At 38.0% G+C, this 19,479-nt stretch overlaps 1 pseudogene; it reads left to right on the top strand.

The window, feature by feature from the left end:
• Positions 1 to 19,479, top strand: part of LOC121400789 — a 191,765-nt pseudogene that overhangs the window by 27,098 nt on the left and 145,188 nt on the right.

Raw genomic sequence — 19,479 nt, 5'->3', positions numbered from 1 at the left:
TGTACAAATGTATATGGATGAAATGACAAAAAACTCACTCTTGACTTGACTCGACTCTTGACATTCCATGAAATTAAGTTAACAAATTGGAAAAACTTATAAATCTTTATACTTTAAGTTATCTTTTTGTCACTGAGGAAATACCTCTCTTATTTTATTTATACTTGTTACTACAGGTATGGGATCCCTGATCTTGAAACCCATCCAGAAAGCTCTGAATTACAGGAAGGCCATCTCCCATAGGGGCATCTTTATCAAAGTGTAAGACTAGAGCTCAACATAGAAAAACATACCCACTTTGTATTCATTTCTATGAAATTTTTAGAAGTATATTTGTTAAAGGAAAACTATACTCCCCGAACAATGTAGATCTCTTTAAAAATATATTGCTCATATGTAAAACTCTGATTTATGTAAATAAACAATTTTCATTATAATATACTTTTTTAGCATTATGTGCCGTTGGGTATTCGTTAATAGAAAATTGGCATTTTAAAACATAAGGGCCGCCCCCTGGGATCGTAGGATTCACAGTGCACATAAACAAACCAAACAAACCATACGTTAGGTCTCATGAGCCAATTAACACAGACAGAGTTATGTTTGCCTACTCACTTCTCCCTGTTACAGATAGATGTAGTAATAAATAAATACATATAAAGTGCTTCCAGTGAATAAAGTGCCCTGTATTGTGTTATTTCAATAAATACTTAGATAGTCCGAATTGAGCAACAATCATGTGCTATTGTTTAAAACTTAACATTTAATAAATGTTTGCGTATATCCCCAAGTAGCAAGTATATTTTGTAAGGGGGTTGTTTGATCGAATGTTAAGATCTAGGTGGGACCAATTTATTAATTATTGTTACTTAACATTGTCCCATAAGACCAGGGCAATACATCACAATATTTTTAATTAATATCAATTAATTATTTTATTTAGTCATTTGTCCAATTACGTTTGAACCCCTGGTCTAATTACTTTTGAGCCCCTGAAATGAATTGATTGTGTTAAAAAAGGCTTTAGTTCCTCACATTTTTATGCAATCTTTTTGTTCAACTAACTGAATTAAAGCTGAAAGTCTGCAGTTCAACCAGTGTCGGACTGGTGGGGGGCTCAGGGCCCACAGGGACTTCAGCCTCACAGGGTCCCCCAGACCATCCCCCCCCAGATGCAAACAACTCAGTGCCGCTGTCATTGACACTGCCCCCTCCCTGCGCGCATGCATGTGTGTGCACATGCGCAAGTTTTACCGGCGCGGCAGCAGTTCGCAAGTTTTAACGGCACAGCAGGGAAACCAGAGAGGGAGTGCAGAATCGGGTCTGAGCCAAAGCCAAAAGAGCCGGGGCCCACTGGGTATTTTCCCGGTGCCCCGTCGGCCCAGTCCAACCCTGAGTTCAACTGCATCTGAGTTGTTTCATTTAAAATTCATTGTTGTAATGTACAGAACCAAAATAATAATAAAAAAGTTGTCTGTACAAATATTTATAGACCTAACTGTGAGTGTTTATTGAAATACCACAATACAGGGCACTTTATTCACTGGAAGCACTTTATATTTATTTATTTATCTATACAATGGATTTACATACAATTTTGATCACATGAATGATAAACACAGGTTTAAAACAAATGAATCATTTTTTATGTAAATTATAACAACAATTTCTCACCATGAATTGCATTCATTAATTTCCTTTCTCCTTTTTATTACACTATAATCATAGCACATGGATGGTAAGACACAATATAACTCTTCTGACTGTTGCATTTTCAGCAGAGGTTGTTTTCTTTTTTGTGTTAAAGGTTTACAGTGTTTACAGTATTTTTTATAAACTACTGGAAAAAGCTCAAGTATTACATCTGTACAATAAGTGCGTAATTTATCTTGCATTTTTTAAATCTATCTTATTGAACATGCTTTATGTGTACTGTAGGAGCTTGGATTAGCATCAGTGGACTTGAACAAATGCCGCAATCCAGCCCCATGTCGCTTGCACAGCTTCTGGAACAAATCAAATCAGCAAGGCATTGTGGGAAAGAAGCAGTCACTTTACAGTTGGATGAATTCCCTTTAAACCCAGCAGGAGATTGCATTGCAATTATTAATAGGTATGAAAGCTTAATTTTGCTTGCTAATTGGGGAGAGCTGTGTGATTTCTTCCACTTGTGTTTTATACAATAATGAATTAGACATTTTGGCAGTCATTGTATGTAGGAAAGAATTATGACTGTAATAACGGTTCAATTAAAAAATAATGTTTTTAAAATAGAGATTGTTCTACAAGCCTGTATTTGTGCATCTATTTGCATTATTTGCATTGTCATTAACATATGAATTTTATACTGTGTGTGTATATATATATATATATATATATATATATATATATATATATATATATATATATATATATATATATATATATATATATATATATATATATATATATATATATATATATATATATATATAGATAGTGAGGAGATCAGCACACTCATTTTCAGATGAATCAAAAGTGCTTTTATTCAACACAGCTTTGTGTCCAACGTTTCGGTCCCCCTGGGGACCTTTATCAAGGATGCAGTGCTATACAGTGAAGTTGTTTATATACCCTCCCCCACATGTGAATTTTGGCGCCTCTATGACGTCATTAGTCCATATACAGTTGTTTTGGTTCCAAAAAAAGTCTCTCGTTTTCTCTATGTGCCATGTCCTTCTGTAGTTCCACCACTGGGTGTCAGTGTTGTGCTCCGGTGCCTGGTGCTATGTACATTTACTTGAAAGAAATACCCATTCTTTTGAAACAATGTTACATAAAAATGTTACATAAAAACAATCAGAGAGATAAGGAAAAACCAATTTACTCACAGATATTGCTGAGGATACTTTGTATCTGTTTTTTTGTTTTCCTATGGAATAAAGAATAGCGTCAATTTCAGCGATTATGCAATATAAAATGAGCTATGTAAAAAGGAGCTTTTTGTTGATATTATGCAAGGAAACAATTTAGTGTGAGTTGCCCATTAAGTCCCTTTGGCATAACACAGTTCAGCTCGTGTATCCAAAATGCCTCCCGTTTCAACAATATATTGTCCATATCACCACCTCTGGGTGGTTTCCTTATCAGGTCAATAGGCATACATTTGAATGCAGCTGGATCATGCTTGGCCTCCTTCCAGTGCCTAGCCACAGGTTGTTGCGCTATGTCCTGTTTGTGCGCTTCCACCTTTCTCTCCGTGTCCAATGCCGCCCTGATGCTGGCTCTGTGCATATTAACTCTTTCTTTTAATTGCCTGGTAGTTTTGCCACAGTAAATTAGGCCGCAAGGGCACTTGATTATATATATTACCATTGTGGATGTGCACGTCAATCTCTGTTTGATCTCATATTTCTTCCCTGTTCTAGGGTGTCTAAATTCCTTACCAAGTATCAGGGTATTGCACATCACGCAGCCTGTGCACCTGTAGACCCCTGGACGAGAGGAAAGAAAGTGTTGTGCCTTAAGTATTGTGTATTTGGCTACTGGGTCAGCGGGGCTTAAGTGCTCCTTTAAATTGGTGTTCCTTGCATAGCTGAATTTGGGTTTTTTTGGGAGCCTTGGGGCTAGCGTTTCGTCCTTGGCCACTATTTCCCAATGTTTAAGGACAGCTTCCTTTGTGGTTTTACTATGGGGGTTAAACTTACTCACATAATAAATGTCTTTCCCATCTCTTTTAACCGATTTACTTTGGACATTGCTTTCACCTTGTAATAGCTGCTCCCTTGACATTGTTGAAACCAATTCTATGGTATCTTTAATCAATTTGGGCGGGTACCCCCTTTGTAGGAATTTTTTCCCCATTTTTCTAGATCCTCTTTGCACTGGGCCTGGTCACTATCGATTCTGATGACACGCATCATTTGTGATTTGGGAAGTGACTCTAAGAGGTGCCTGGGGTGATTGCTTTTATAGTGTAAAAGGGTATTTCTGTCCGTGGCCTTTGTGTATATCCGTGTTTGTAGGGTCCCCCCTTGTTTGTACACTTGGACATCTAAGAAATTTATTTGTTGTGAGCTGTAGTTCAATGTTAGGCGTACAGGAGAATCTGCGCAGTTAAGGCAATTTACATACTCCTCCAATGCATCTGAAGTACCTGTCCATATAAAGAACAGGTCATCTATGTAGCGCCTGTAAAAACTGCCATGTCGTTGAAAGAGCTTGTGTCCATAGATGTATTCGTTCTCATAGCTGTACATGAATGCATTGGCATATGTAGGTGCCACCTTTGCCCCCATGGCTGTGCCAGTCCTTTGAAGATAAAACTGTGTTTCAAATTTAAAGTAATTATTAATCAATACAAAATTCAGCAGCTGCTTAATATATTTGACGGGAGGGCCTACATATGCAGGATTATGCGTTAACAATTCCTCTACAGCTTGCAAACCTGTTTCATGTGGAATGCAAGTGTATAAGCTCTGGACATCCATGGTAGCCAATATAAGATTGTCCACTGGCATCCCTACACTTCCCACAACCTTCAAAAAATCTGTTGTGTCCTTCAGATAACTGCTAATAGCCGTTACACATGGTTGCAGCAACAAGTCCAAATATTGTGCTATTTTTTCATTCAAAGAGCCAATTGAAGAGATTATTGGCCTCCCTGGTGGTCTCTCCAGGTTCTTGTGTACTTTAGGCAATGTGTACATTACTGGTATTGTGGGGTGCTTTGGTATTAGGTAACTTGCCAGTTCTGTAGTTAACCACCCCTGTGTGGTACCCATTTCGATAAGGGTGGTAAGTTCCCCTTTAAATTTATCCGTGGGGTCATATGTGAGTTTCCCATAATTTTTGGTGTCTGATAACTGGGATAATATCTCTGACCTGTAATATGAGTAATCCATTATTACCAGGGCTCCCCCTTTGTCTGCATTTTTGATAATGATCTCTTTATTGTTCTTTAAACTGTCTATGGCCCTTTTCTCTTCAAGGGTTAGATTGTTCCTCCATTGGTGAGTTTTGTGTGCTTCCCGTGAGGTATTTCCATCAAGAAGCCTATGGAATATCCTTATAGAGGCATTGTTACTGGGGGGGTCAAATGTACTTTTAGGTTTAAGGGTCCTCTCATGCGCCCCCACCTCCCCCTCCATATTCGTGTCTGCCCTTTCTGTATCGCTATTTAGTATGTTATCATTCCCACCATATTTGTCTCTGAGTCTGAGAAGTCGGGTAAATTTAAAGTTATCTATTACACTTTCAAAAGGATGATTACTCACTGTGGGGACGAAGCTCAGTCCTTTCTGTAGTAGCGATGTCTCGGGAGCGGTGAGTTCATATGAAGAAAGATTGAAGATCATTTCTTCCTGCTCTGTCGGCTGTCCGTGTGCTGCGACCTTGTTTTTACTGGAACGCTTGCGACCAGCCCTGCGGGAGGCTTTCCTGGGTCCTTGGTGGATGGAGCTCTCCCTAAAAAAGGCGATGTAGCCGATGTAGGTGTCGCTGAAGAAGTTGAGTCGAGCGCGTCCGCTCCTTCACTGGTGCTGAATCTCCGATCGCTGTCCGATCCCTCGCTGCTGGATTGGTATCCCAGGGGCCTTTGCGGTCTCCGCGTCACGGCTCTTCTCTTAAAGGGAACGCTACCTTGCAACCAGCGATATACCCTGGCTTCTTTGTAGTCTTGGTTGACCCGCAGCCGCTTGGAATTCTTGAATGCAAGTATATCTGCTTTGTATTTTGCCACTTGCTCTTGTATTCTCTTTAGCCAGTCAGTGTCTTTATCTGAGGTTATGGCCGATAGATTCGTCGCTTCAAACGCCTCCAGGTCACTTCGTAGCTGCTTCAATTCACGTCCCACTTCCTCTGTTACAAGTAGAATTAGATCCAATGAACACCGATCCAATATTTTACACCAGCGTTTGCAGAAATCCGGGTTTGTTCTGCCGATAGTTGGTGTGTTGCTTATGCGAAAACCTCTTGGGATCTTTTGCTCACGATAATAATCGGATAGTGAGATGCCATGCAGGTGCAGTTCGACCTCTTTTTTCTTTAGGCGAAGAATCTCATAATATGCCTCTTTGGCTCCCAGATTTCCAAATGTCTCTGTAAAAGTTTCCTTAAACAGTATGCTCTGTATTTCTTCCGATGTAAAGTTCTCCTTTCTCTCCGTCTGTATAGAACCCTGACTGTCGTTGTCCATATCCACGATGTAGATAAAAGTATTTACACCGATAAGACGATATTGTGGTGCTGGACGCCAAATAGTTGTACATATAAGTCCTGTGGGCGTCCGCACTCTATTTTTGTATGATAGCTGAGGTGCAAGATCAATTGTTCATTTGTAGATAGTGAGGAGATCAGCACACTCATTTTCAGATGAATCAAAAGTGCTTTTATTCAACACAGCTTTGTGTCCAACGTTTCGGTCCCCCTGGGGACCTTTATCAAGGATGCAGTGCTATACAGTGAAGTTGTTTATATACCCTCCCCCACATGTGAATTTTGGCGCCTCTATGACGTCATTAGTCCATATACAGTTGTTTTGGTTCCAAAAAAAGTCTCTCGTTTTCTCTATGTGCCATGTCCTTCTGTAGTTCCACCACTGGGTGTCAGTGTTGTGCTCCGGTGCCTGGTGCTATGTACATTTACTTGAAAGAAATACCCATTCTTTTGAAACAATGTTACATAAAAATGTTACATAAAAACAATCAGAGAGATAAGGAAAAACCAATTTACTCACAGATATTGCTGAGGATACTTTGTATCTGTTTTTTTGTTTTCCTATGGAATAAAGAATAGCGTCAATTTCAGCGATTATGCAATATAAAATGAGCTATGTAAAAAGGAGCTTTTTGTTGATATTATGCAAGGAAACAATTTAGTGTGAGTTGCCCATTAAGTCCCTTTGGCATAACACAGTTCAGCTCGTGTATCCAAAATGCCTCCCGTTTCAACAATATATTGTCCATATCACCACCTCTGGGTGGTTTCCTTATCTGGTCAATAGGCATACATTTGAATGCAGCTGGATCATGCTTGGCCTCCTTCCAGTGCCTAGCCACAGGTTGTTGCGCTATGTCCTGTTTGTGCGCTTCCACCTTTCTCTCCGTGTCCAATGCCGCCCTGATGCTGGCTCTGTGCATATTAACTCTTTCTTTTAATTGCCTGGTAGTTTTGCCACAGTAAATTAGGCCGCAAGGGCACTTGATTATATATATTACCATTGTGGATGTGCACGTCAATCTCTGTTTGATCTCATATTTCTTCCCTGAGATTCTTCGCCTAAAGAAAAAAGAGGTCGAACTGCACCTGCATGGCATCTCACTATCCGATTATTATCGTGAGCAAAAGATCCCAAGAGGTTTTCGCATAAGCAACACACCAACTATCGGCAGAACAAACCCGGATTTCTGCAAACGCTGGTGTAAAATATTGGATCGGTGTTCATTGGATCTAATTCTACTTGTAACAGAGGAAGTGGGACGTGAATTGAAGCAGCTACGAAGTGACCTGGAGGCGTTTGAAGCGACGAATCTATCGGCCATAACCTCAGATAAAGACACTGACTGGCTAAAGAGAATACAAGAGCAAGTGGCAAAATACAAAGCAGATATACTTGCATTCAAGAATTCCAAGCGGCTGCGGGTCAACCAAGACTACAAAGAAGCCAGGGTATATCGCTGGTTGCAAGGTAGCGTTCCCTTTAAGAGAAGAGCCGTGACGCGGAGACCGCAAAGGCCCCTGGGATACCAATCCAGCAGCGAGGGATCGGACAGCGATCGGAGATTCAGCACCAGTGAAGGAGCGGACGCGCTCGACTCAACTTCTTCAGCGACACCTACATCGGCTACATCGCCTTTTTTAGGGAGAGCTCCATCCACCAAGGACCCAGGAAAGCCTCCCGCAGGGCTGGTCGCAAGCGTTCCAGTAAAAACAAGGTCGCAGCACACGGACAGCCGACAGAGCAGGAAGAAATGATCTTCAATCTTTCTTCATATGAACTCACCGCTCCCGAGACATCGCTACTACAGAAAGGACTGAGCTTCGTCCCCACAGTGAGTAATCATCCTTTTGAAAGTGTAATAGATAACTTTAAATTTACCCGACTTCTCAGACTCAGAGACAAATATGGTGGGAATGATAACATACTAAATAGCGATACAGAAAGGGCAGACACGAATATGGAGGGGGAGGTGGGGGCGCATGAGAGGACCCTTAAACCTAAAAGTACATTTGACCCCCCCAGTAACAATGCCTCTATAAGGATATTCCATAGGCTTCTTGATGGAAATACCTCACGGGAAGCACACAAAACTCACCAATGGAGGAACAATCTAACCCTTGAAGAGAAAAGGGCCATAGACAGTTTAAAGAACAATAAAGAGATCATTATCAAAAATGCAGACAAAGGGGGAGCCCTGGTAATAATGGATTACTCATATTACAGGTCAGAGATATTATCCCAGTTATCAGACACCAAAAATTATGGGAAACTCACATATGACCCCACGGATAAATTTAAAGGGGAACTTACCACCCTTATCGAAATGGGTACCACACAGGGGTGGTTAACTACAGAACTGGCAAGTTACCTAATACCAAAGCACCCCACAATACCAGTAATGTACACATTGCCTAAAGTACACAAGAACCTGGAGAGACCACCAGGGAGGCCAATAATCTCTTCAATTGGCTCTTTGAATGAAAAAATAGCACAATATTTGGACTTGTTGCTGCAACCATGTGTAACGGCTATTAGCAGTTATCTGAAGGACACAACAGATTTTTTGAAGGTTGTGGGAAGTGTAGGGATGCCAGTGGACAATCTTATATTGGCTACCATGGATGTCCAGAGCTTATACACTTGCATTCCACATGAAACAGGTTTGCAAGCTGTAGAGGAATTGTTAACGCATAATCCTGCATATGTAGGCCCTCCCGTCGAATATATTAAGCAGCTGCTGAATTTTGTATTGATTAATAATTACTTTAAATTTGAAACACAGTTTTATCTTCAAAGGACTGGCACAGCCATGGGGGCAAAGGTGGCACCTACATATGCCAATGCATTCATGTACAGCTATGAGAACGAATACATCTATGGACACAAGCTCTTTCAACGACATGGCAGTTTTTACAGGCGCTACATAGATGACCTGTTCTTTATATGGACAGGTACTTCAGATGCATTGGAGGAGTATGTAAATTGCCTTAACTGCGCAGATTCTCCTGTACGCCTAACACTGAACTACAGCTCACAACAAATAAATTTCTTAGATGTCCAAGTGTACAAACAAGGGGGGACCCTACAAACACGGATATACACAAAGGCCACGGACAGAAATACCCTTTTACACTATAAAAGCAATCACCCCAGGCACCTCTTAGAGTCACTTCCCAAATCACAAATGATGCGTGTCATCAGAATCGATAGTGACCAGGCCCAGTGCAAAGAGGATCTAGAAAAAATGGGGAAAAAATTCCTACAAAGGGGGTACCCGCCCAAATTGATTAAAGATACCATAGAATTGGTTTCAACAATGTCAAGGGAGCAGCTATTACAAGGTGAAAGCAATGTCCAAAGTAAATCGGTTAAAAGAGATGGGAAAGACATTTATTATGTGAGTAAGTTTAACCCCCATAGTAAAACCACAAAGGAAGCTGTCCTTAAACATTGGGAAATAGTGGCCAAGGACGAAACGCTAGCCCCAAGGCTCCCAAAAAAACCCAAATTCAGCTATGCAAGGAACACCAATTTAAAGGAGCACTTAAGCCCCGCTGACCCAGTAGCCAAATACACAATACTTAAGGCACAACACTTTCTTTCCTCTCGTCCAGGGGTCTACAGGTGCACAGGCTGCGTGATGTGCAATACCCTGATACTTGGTAAGGAATTTAGACACCCTAGAACAGGGAAGAAATATGAGATCAAACAGAGATTGACGTGCACATCCACAATGGTAATATATATAATCAAGTGCCCTTGCGGCCTAATTTACTGTGGCAAAACTACCAGGCAATTAAAAGAAAGAGTTAATATGCACAGAGCCAGCATCAGGGCGGCATTGGACACGGAGAGAAAGGTGGAAGCGCACAAACAGGACATAGCGCAACAACCTGTGGCTAGGCACTGGAAGGAGGCCAAGCATGATCCAGCTGCATTCAAATGTATGCCTATTGACCAGATAAGGAAACCACCCAGAGGTGGTGATATGGACAATATATTGTTGAAACGGGAGGCATTTTGGATACACGAGCTGAACTGTGTTATGCCAAAGGGACTTAATGGGCAACTCACACTAAATTGTTTCCTTGCATAATATCAACAAAAAGCTCCTTTTTACATAGCTCATTTTATATTGCATAATCGCTGAAATTGACGCTATTCTTTATTCCATAGGAAAACAAAAAAACAGATACAAAGTATCCTCAGCAATATCTGTGAGTAAATTGGTTTTTCCTTATCTCTCTGATTGTTTTTATGTAACATTTTTATGTAACATTTTTATGTAACATTGTTTCAAAAGAATGGGTATTTCTTTCAAGTAAATGTACATAGCACCAGGCACCGGAGCACAACACTGACACCCAGTGGTGGAACTACAGAAGGACATGGCACATAGAGAAAACGAGAGACTTTTTTTGGAACCAAAACAACTGTATATGGACTAATGACGTCATAGAGGCGCCAAAATTCACATGTGGGGGAGGGTATATAAACAACTTCACTGTATAGCACTGCATCCTTGATAAAGGTCCCCAGGGGGACCGAAACGTTGGACACAAAGCTGTGTTGAATAAAAGCACTTTTGATTCATCTGAAAATGAGTGTGCTGATCTCCTCACTATCTACAAATGAACAATTGATCTTGCACCTCAGCTATCATACAAAAATAGAGTGCGGACGCCCACAGGACTTATATATATATATATATATATATATATATATTGTCATCAAATGGATGAGTATCACATGGGACACTCACAAATGTTGCAGGAAACCTTTAGCCCCACAATTCTTAACGGTCAAAAATGGATACGAAATAGCTAATAGCTCTGCAATGGTTTACTACTCTAACCCATCATGAGTATTGGGTCATATATGAAAATTCTCTAAACTGAATAAACTATGTTTTAATCTTTTTATGCGACACAGGTGGGAATTAGGGCCTCTGTACTGCAGAGCTAGAGGAATGGAACCCAGCACAAATCTCCCCTCTTATCCAGACTCACGTACTTGTTTACTTGCTCAATGTCAAACCAAACATGCTTCCTTATTGTTTTTAATACTGAGGCTATGTCTGAAAATAATATTTGTAAATATATGGTCAATGTTTACATTTCATTTTTGTTAGATTTAAAGCCGTTTAATATTATTCTATTTATATTGAAATTCAGGCCACCATATTCCACTTTGAATTGGAACAAATCTCCCCAGCCATGTTATCTACCCTTTCTAAATTGCTTTCGAATTGTTGGAATTTGTGAGGCGCCAGTCATTCCCATTCTGGAAGCTCAGCTTATCTTGAACGGTATTGAATCTGTGCTGGGTTTAATTTTAAAGGGGTGGTTTACATTTGAGATAACTTTTAATATGACGTAGAGAGTGATATTCTGAGACAATTTGCAAATGGTTTTTGTGGTTTTTGAGTTAATTAGGTTTTTATTTAGCAGCTCTTCAAATTGCATTTTAAGCAATCTAGTTGCTAGGGTGCAAATAGCTCTAGCAAATATGCACTGATTTGAATAAGAGATTGGAATATGAATAGGAGAGGCCTGAATAGAAAGATCAGGAATATCAAGTAACAATAACAACACATTTGTAGCATTAAAAAGCATTTGTTTTTTAGAAGGGGTGAGCGACACCCATTTGAAAGCTGGAAAGAGTCAGAATAAAAAGGCAAATAACTATGAAATTATAAAAAATAGACAATGAAAACCAATTGTTGGGGTCTTAGAGAAAGGAAGGCATTGCAAGTTAGAAAGTGTCGATGAGATGGAATAAAGGGAAAAGTGAATTGCTTTACAAAGCATGCATTGGAAAATAATAAGCCACGGTTGAGGCCATGGTGGATGAGTAGAAATATTGAAGGGAGAGGGAAAGCAGTTTAACAGTTGGTTAACAACAATAGTGAAGTCCACTAAAATGTGGGTGTATATACCTAGGGAACAAAGAGCCATACCTCACAAACAAAACAGGTCCAGGGAGTCTGCAGATCACTATATACGAATAGCAGAAGAGGGAAGACTTAAAGAGAATGCTATGGATTATAAATGCAAATCTCCTTTGCTATTGTTCTCTGTGGCATATTTATAGCTCAGTTACAAATTTCATCCTAACAGCAACTGCCATTAAATCTAAATAATAGAGATCATTTTTTACCTCTGTAGAATTGTGCACCATGCTTTGCTGTAATTATTTTGGTTACACAATGATTTACAAGAGCTTTGTGCAGTAGAAAAGTTATCATTATAAAAAACAGCCAATACACAAGTCATTTTATGAAATATTTTAACTGCTATTCATTCGTGGTAATTATATGAAAAAAAAAATACATTTGGCAGTCTGTCATAACAAGCCGGCAGAAAGCCACCAGAGCAGATGGATGACAGGGTACCCAGCCAGCAGAATGTGTAAATGCATCTAATGTGTTTATGGAGGAGAGAATTCCAAGCCAGACGTACAAAAGGCCACAATATTCAAGCTGCTGTTTGGAATGGTATGACAGCACGTTGTTTCTTCTATAAAAAAAGAAAAGAAAAATATATTGAAGTTAGTGGTTACACTGGAGAATTTGATCATGTTTTATTTGAGTGTATAATGACATTTGTTATTTTGGGAAAATGTGGGATTATGATGCGAAACGTAAATGAGCAGTTTTTTTTTAATTGGTGGAATGGAATATTTGAATTACTTCAGTTCATATTAAAGGGGAACTATCGTGAAAATGAAAATGTAATAAAAGTCTCAGCATTCTGAAATAAGAAGTTTTCTAAATATAATCAATTAACAATGTTGTACTGTTTCTGAAATAATCAAGTTTATCTTCCCTATCCCTCTCTCAGCATCCTTTTCTCTTCATGCAGGAGTTGGGTGTCAGATATTCATTGACAGAAAGCTCCTGTATATCTTATAGGGGGGCTCCTTTTGCCTCGAAGATGTATTAGAGCTCACTCTATTAAAATCACCAGACATCATGTCTCTCTACATGCAGGGTTTGTGCAAAAGGCAGTTATTGTGTTAGATTTTGTATGGAATCAGTTATTTGAGTGAGCTCTAATACATCTACTAGGAAAGGAGCCCCCCTATAAGATATAAAGATATATATATAAATAAGATGTATTGGATCTAACTGTCAATTGCTATTTGGCACCCAACTGCTGCATGAAGAGAAACAGATGCAGAAAGAGGAATAGTGAATATAAACTTGATTACTTTATAAAAATGCAGAATAATAAATTGATTGTATTTAGAAATTTCTTATTTCAGTATGATTTTACATTTTCAAGATAGTTCTACTTTAAGTTACACATCATACTGTAGTATGTGCTTTAATCATTGTTGTTATTAATTTTGTCTGAATTGACAGTTCCAGAAACCAAACTGGATTTGATATCGTGAAATGTAAACATTTTTTTTTAAACAAACAGATTTTGTAGCTTTAAGATAAAAAGCTTGGTTCACACTCACTTGTAATGCTGCTGGTAGATTCCAGTAGGTGCTACTGTTTCTCACTGACTAGCTATAGAACATGGTTTGCTACAAGAGGTTTTGGTAAATTACCAAAGGGCCAATGGAAGTGAAATAGGAATCACCACTTGAGGCAGATTTATCAAAGGTTGAATTAAAAAATCAAATTTTTAAATTCAAATTTCGAGGTGAGTTTAGTGTACTCCGACTAGGAAATAGTCCAAATTCGAATCGAATTTGAAAAAAATGCCAGAATTAGAATATCAAAATTTATCATGTACTGTCCTTTTAAAAATCCAAATTGCTCTTTTAGCCTATGGGGGACAACCCTAGAACGAATTTGGAGTCATTTGGTGGACTTTGAAAAATCAAAGTTTTTTTTGGGAAAAACTTTGAATCGAATTCGATCGAATACGATCTGAATTCGGTTCGAATGATCGAATACAGCCTATTCACCTGAAGTTAAAAAGTTTGATTTTTTAATAAGTTTGTTGGTCTTTTTTTTGTTCAAATTTCGATTTGATGGGGATTTAAAACAAATCCCATCAACTCTAAATTCGACCCTTGATAAATCTGCCCCTTAATATTAAAACCAGGTCTACCCCTTTTTGCACTTACACAATAGAATAACTGCAGTACCTCTTAGCATCAGGATCAATGTGGAACCTAACTCCACCAGTAGCATGGGCATGAATGCACTTTACAACAGAAAGTGGCACTTTATATCCATTAACATGCCACACTTGCATTCGTAATGGCATTTTTTGGCATTATGCAGAACATTGCATTAACTGCAGCACACCAAGGCACGCAATATTAGTTATTCTGTTTTTTTCCCCACATACTGTATTTAACATAAACTAGGCAGTTTGATAATATGTTGTATTAAAACTGTACATCATTATTATGGCGATGCTTCTTGATCAATATCAGTTTTCTGTACTTTTTAATAGATCATGTAATGTTTTTAATGAAAGAGATCAATCTCTTGCTCTTTATGGATAAATATGTTCATAATTTTATATTGCAAAATGGTAAACAAGCTTTTAATGACCTTTGCTGCTCTTACAATATCTATTCATTTAAAATCAACAGCAAAAAAGTTTTGCAATAAACATGTATGATATCCTTTAATTGGAAACCTGTTATCCAGAAAGCTCTAAAGTATGGGAAGGTCATCTCGAATAGAGTCCATTTTAAGCAAATACTTTAAATTTTTTACAAAATTCATCTGAAATGATAAAACAAAGCCATGTAGTTGAGCCTTATTGGTACAAAAAAGGCTGATTGATAACTAATTGTACATCTGCTGACTCACTAGGTTTTTCAAATGTTGCATTTCTGTCACAGAAGCTAAAGCTCTTATTGAATCATTTGCAAAGGTGTGCCCACAACCATCTATGTTAGTTTTCTCATTAGGAGAAGGTAAGACTAATTTCCTATCATTAAAGAGCAAGTCAACCATAAAATAGAAATTTGTCTTATAAAAGAAAAAACAGTTCTAAGAAACTTCACAATATACATTTATTAAAAAAGTTACTATTGGAAGCAGCATTTGCTTAACTCCTGGTTGTTACTTTTTAAACAATGTTGCAAAAGTCTGCCAATCTGCTGCCTTAACAGTCTGAGCCACCAGGGCAGAGAATAGAAAGGGACAGACAAACACTGTTTTCAATACCAACACATATACAAATAACTTTAAACCCATAGTAAATATGTAATGAATGTATATTGCAAAGTTGCTAGAATTATGTTTTCTTTAATTAGACAAAACATTATTTATTGGGTTGACATTCCCTTTTAAATGCTGGTGTTGTTTGAACCCTCCTCAAATGAATGTTATTTCTTCTTATGGATGTGATTTCAAGAACCAGAACCAGATTTCAAGAAAATCATCCATGCTTATCTGCCCGTGGAATCAAAAAATTGCTTGCTGAAGCTGGTGAACATCTTAAGTCTCTCCAAAGAGCCCAGGAGGAAAATGAAGGTAGATAAATACACTTTATAATATGTTCTGCAACAATGGGTGATGGTGGTGACCTTGTAGTTTATTTATTTTGTTTCAATGATATGTCCTTCAAAGGTATTAAAATGTGTGTGATTTCTTTTGGTTCTGTTGCCATGAGGGTATATCCGATATATTACCGTATATACTCGAGTATAAGCCGTCCCGAGTATAAGCCGAGGAACCTAATTTTACCTCCAAAAACTGGGAAAGCTTATTGACTCAAGTATAAGCCGAGGGTGAGAAATGCAGCAGCTTCTGGTAAGTTTCAATCAAAAAATTGAGGTTTTCTGCTCCCATTGGAGGTGCTGGCGTCTCGTTTTTGGATGCCGGCGACCATTCTTGGATGCCGGCGAATATTCTTGGAGACTATTCTTGGACGCCGGCGACTATTCCTAGGTGCCGGCGACTATTCTTAGACGCCGGCGACCGTTTTTGACTTGACCCGAGTATAAGCCGAGGTAGAGTTTTTCAGCATATTTTGGGGGCTGAAAAACTCGGCTTATACTCGAGTATATACAGTATATGTTTTACCTTATTGCCTATGTCTTTTTCTTACTGGTACTAAAATGAAGGTTCAGCTAAAAAAGTTTTACTTAAGCAGGAGACACCCAAAAGATATTAAAAGGACAATCTTTAATTTTTAATGTTTGGGATGTATTCTCCCTAAATAAAACTTTTTTAGCTTCCAACTGATGTTGGCCTTTTTAGTGCCAGAATGATATTGTTAATTTTTCAAAAAGTGTTTTCCTCAAACTGTAGCTCTGGTCATGTGAGCCTGTACTCGACTTTACTACCAGTCCATATTATCATATTGAATTTTTGAAACAACTGCTAATATTATCTTTACCTGGTAAAATAGCCTTTCATTTTTACATATGAGTGGATTGGTTTATTGATTGTCCTACAAGGTGCATAACTACATTTATGGATGCATTATAAACTATAGTTGGCTTGATTCATGCTGCTAATGATTATTCTCTATTGAATTACAAATCAAATATCTCATAAACTGGCAGAAAATTAATTTACAGGTGCTTGTGTGCACCAAGATTAAGAATCAAAAAAAGATTAGAGTTGCCATGTCTAGCCAAAGCAAACCTTACTAAAATGACTTCATTTTCAAGTATTACAGCTTCATCAGCAGCTGGAGAGAAGGATGAATATAGTAAGGGAACTACAGAGAAATAAATCCTATATGAAAGAATTTGTCAATTTTATTTTGGTGAAATAACTACTGCTGGCACCTCTTTTATAAATAGGCAGCATCGATATAATATATACTGCAGATGGAGAAATACTTGAGTCAGCTCCATTTTTGGCCATTTCACTTTGCTTGCTTGTCTATGAAACTATCCAACACACTAAATGGTACTTTGAAAGATTTATTTTTATATTAACGGTTTCACATTGAGTCCTCTGTTTATGTTTATGTAATACATCTCTGCTGAAGTTATAGGGTAGCATTATTATTTCATGGTCTGCTGAATTGCTTTTGTGTAATGAATCCCCTACAAACACTTTACAGCCAGGAAAAAAGATATTGTTAGGTAAGTGAAATCTAGTGTAGAAATGGTGATAAATGAGCTCTATTCATTCATTTTTCTAACAGTGTTATCAAAATGATGGACTTTATAAGATCCTATTCACCACACTATAAAGGTACTTGGGAAAAAGGCAGTATTCAGTAACAACTGTAGAGACTCTTCACTGATTCCTTGTTTTTTAAGGTTTTATACCCATAAATCGGGTTCATATAGATAGACACTTCTTTATCCTTTTTTTGCTAGACTATAAGAAATGTCATACAGTATTAATACTAATGATTATTATTAAATATAATGATAACCTTAGGTCTGCCACCAATATTAAAACTTAATTACACATCTCAATATCTCAAAATAAAAAAAATACATTAAAAAAATATGATTCGTAAAAATACAGAAATCCAAATGTTAGTAAATAGGCCCCTTAGAGAAATAGATGCTGCCCAATTATATAATCCCCAATGTGTCTCTGCCTACAAAGAACTGGAATTTAGTTATGTCTAATGCCACGTTGATGTTTAAAACATCCAAAAAATCTGTTGGCCATTTAACTTTGTTTAACATTGTTTTGTTCATATGTAAGTATGCATGCTGTACTAGGCCAGGAAGAGAGCAGTCTATTACACAGCTTGTCTTAAAGAACAAACACTACACTTTGCTGGGTGCTGATTATTATTATTATTATCATGTATTTATATAGCGCCAACATATTTTGCAGCTCTGCAAAATGTGTTTATAAAAGGTAAAGGCCCTATATAAAAGAACTAAAAGGGGAAAAAGTTGAGACACAATGTGTGAGTGGGGAAGATTCGAAATAAGCCCAGTGAGAGGTGTAGCATATAGTATTGCATCTGTTAGGTGTGCACTCACAGCAAAATTTTGTCTGAAAACACAAAATGTTGTATTAATTATTTTTAGCGCACATGACTGAGAAGGATTTAGAGGGAACATTGCAGAAAGAGAGTAGGCTTCTCAAAATAAGTGTGGTTTAAGAGTTCTTTTGAAAGCAGAATGGTTGGGAGATAGTCAGAATATCCTGGGAGCAAATTCCAGAGGAGAGGTGCAGCCCTTGCAAAGTCTTGAATACGAGTAGGAGGAGTTAATGAGAGAAGAGTTAGTCAGTAGAGGAGCGTCACAAGCGGTTGGGTGAGTATCTAGAACTGAGTTCAGAGATGTAGGGTGGGGAAGAGGTTGAGCAGTTGGTGAGGTGTATAAGCCTGGAGGCAGTAATCATTATGGACTGGAAATATAAAACATTTATGGTCATATTGATATTAATATATATAAAATATTAATTTACCAAAGCTGGACTGTATTCATCCAGTGAAATCTTGTGGCAAATTATTATGCTTATGCACTTCTCTCATTTTAATGCACAAAGCTCCATTCCTGTTTATGTATGTATCTGCCGACAAATTGTCCTTCGAAAAGAACTGAGTGCATATGACTATATTTATCTATTAGATCAAGTCCTCTCCTTTTTCAGTGCTTTTGACTGCAGCTGACAGAAATGATTATAGCTTGTGAATAATAATGTAGTGCCGCATGGCTCTAGGAAGTATGGTTCATCATTGTGCTTTTTTTCTTTTCTTTTCAAATAATAGAGGGACTGTAAAGAGCCATCTTTCTTCCTGGAAGAACAGTTATTAATCTCTTAGCAGCACATTTCCATATAATTTTCAACACTTATTTCTTTGCTCAGATATTACAGACGCCAGCATTTGTGTCAGTTCTGATGCAGTGCAACAGAAGATAAAAAGGCATAATTACCACTGTGATCCCTCTACATTGCTAACCAGATACTGGCATTCTGAAATCTGACCAATTTTTAAACAGCCCAGGTCTCAGCTTGGATGCTTTGTAGAATTCATAGATATCGAATTTGAAGTGTGTTGGTGAACAAACATGTCTGTTAGAGTGTGCGTGGATACAATAAAAAGTGGCCAGAGCATGAGGTGGCATTAAATCAGTTGTCCTTTGGATCAGATTAAAGGCAGTGTATTGAATATGGAATATATTTTAGAATATAGAATACAGGAATTTTAATTAAAGGGAAAATTTCAGAATCTAAAAAAATATTTTTTTCTTAATTAGACAGTAACTTTATTGCAGATATTTATTGCACATGGCACACTTCCTCCCTTCTTTCTTTGTTTTGGTGATTATGCGCAGTAGAGTCACCTAAAGTCACCTTTTCCGCTCTACTGTGCATTTGTCGGCTGCTCGATTGTGATGAAAGAAGTAAGGAAGGGGATTGCTCG

The sequence above is a fragment of the Xenopus laevis genome, chromosome 2S (genome assembly GCF_017654675.1).
Source record: "Xenopus laevis strain J_2021 chromosome 2S, Xenopus_laevis_v10.1, whole genome shotgun sequence".
In the NCBI taxonomy this organism is placed as follows: Eukaryota; Metazoa; Chordata; class Amphibia; order Anura; family Pipidae; genus Xenopus; species Xenopus laevis.
This window is presented reverse-complemented; position numbering and strand designations above follow the sequence as displayed.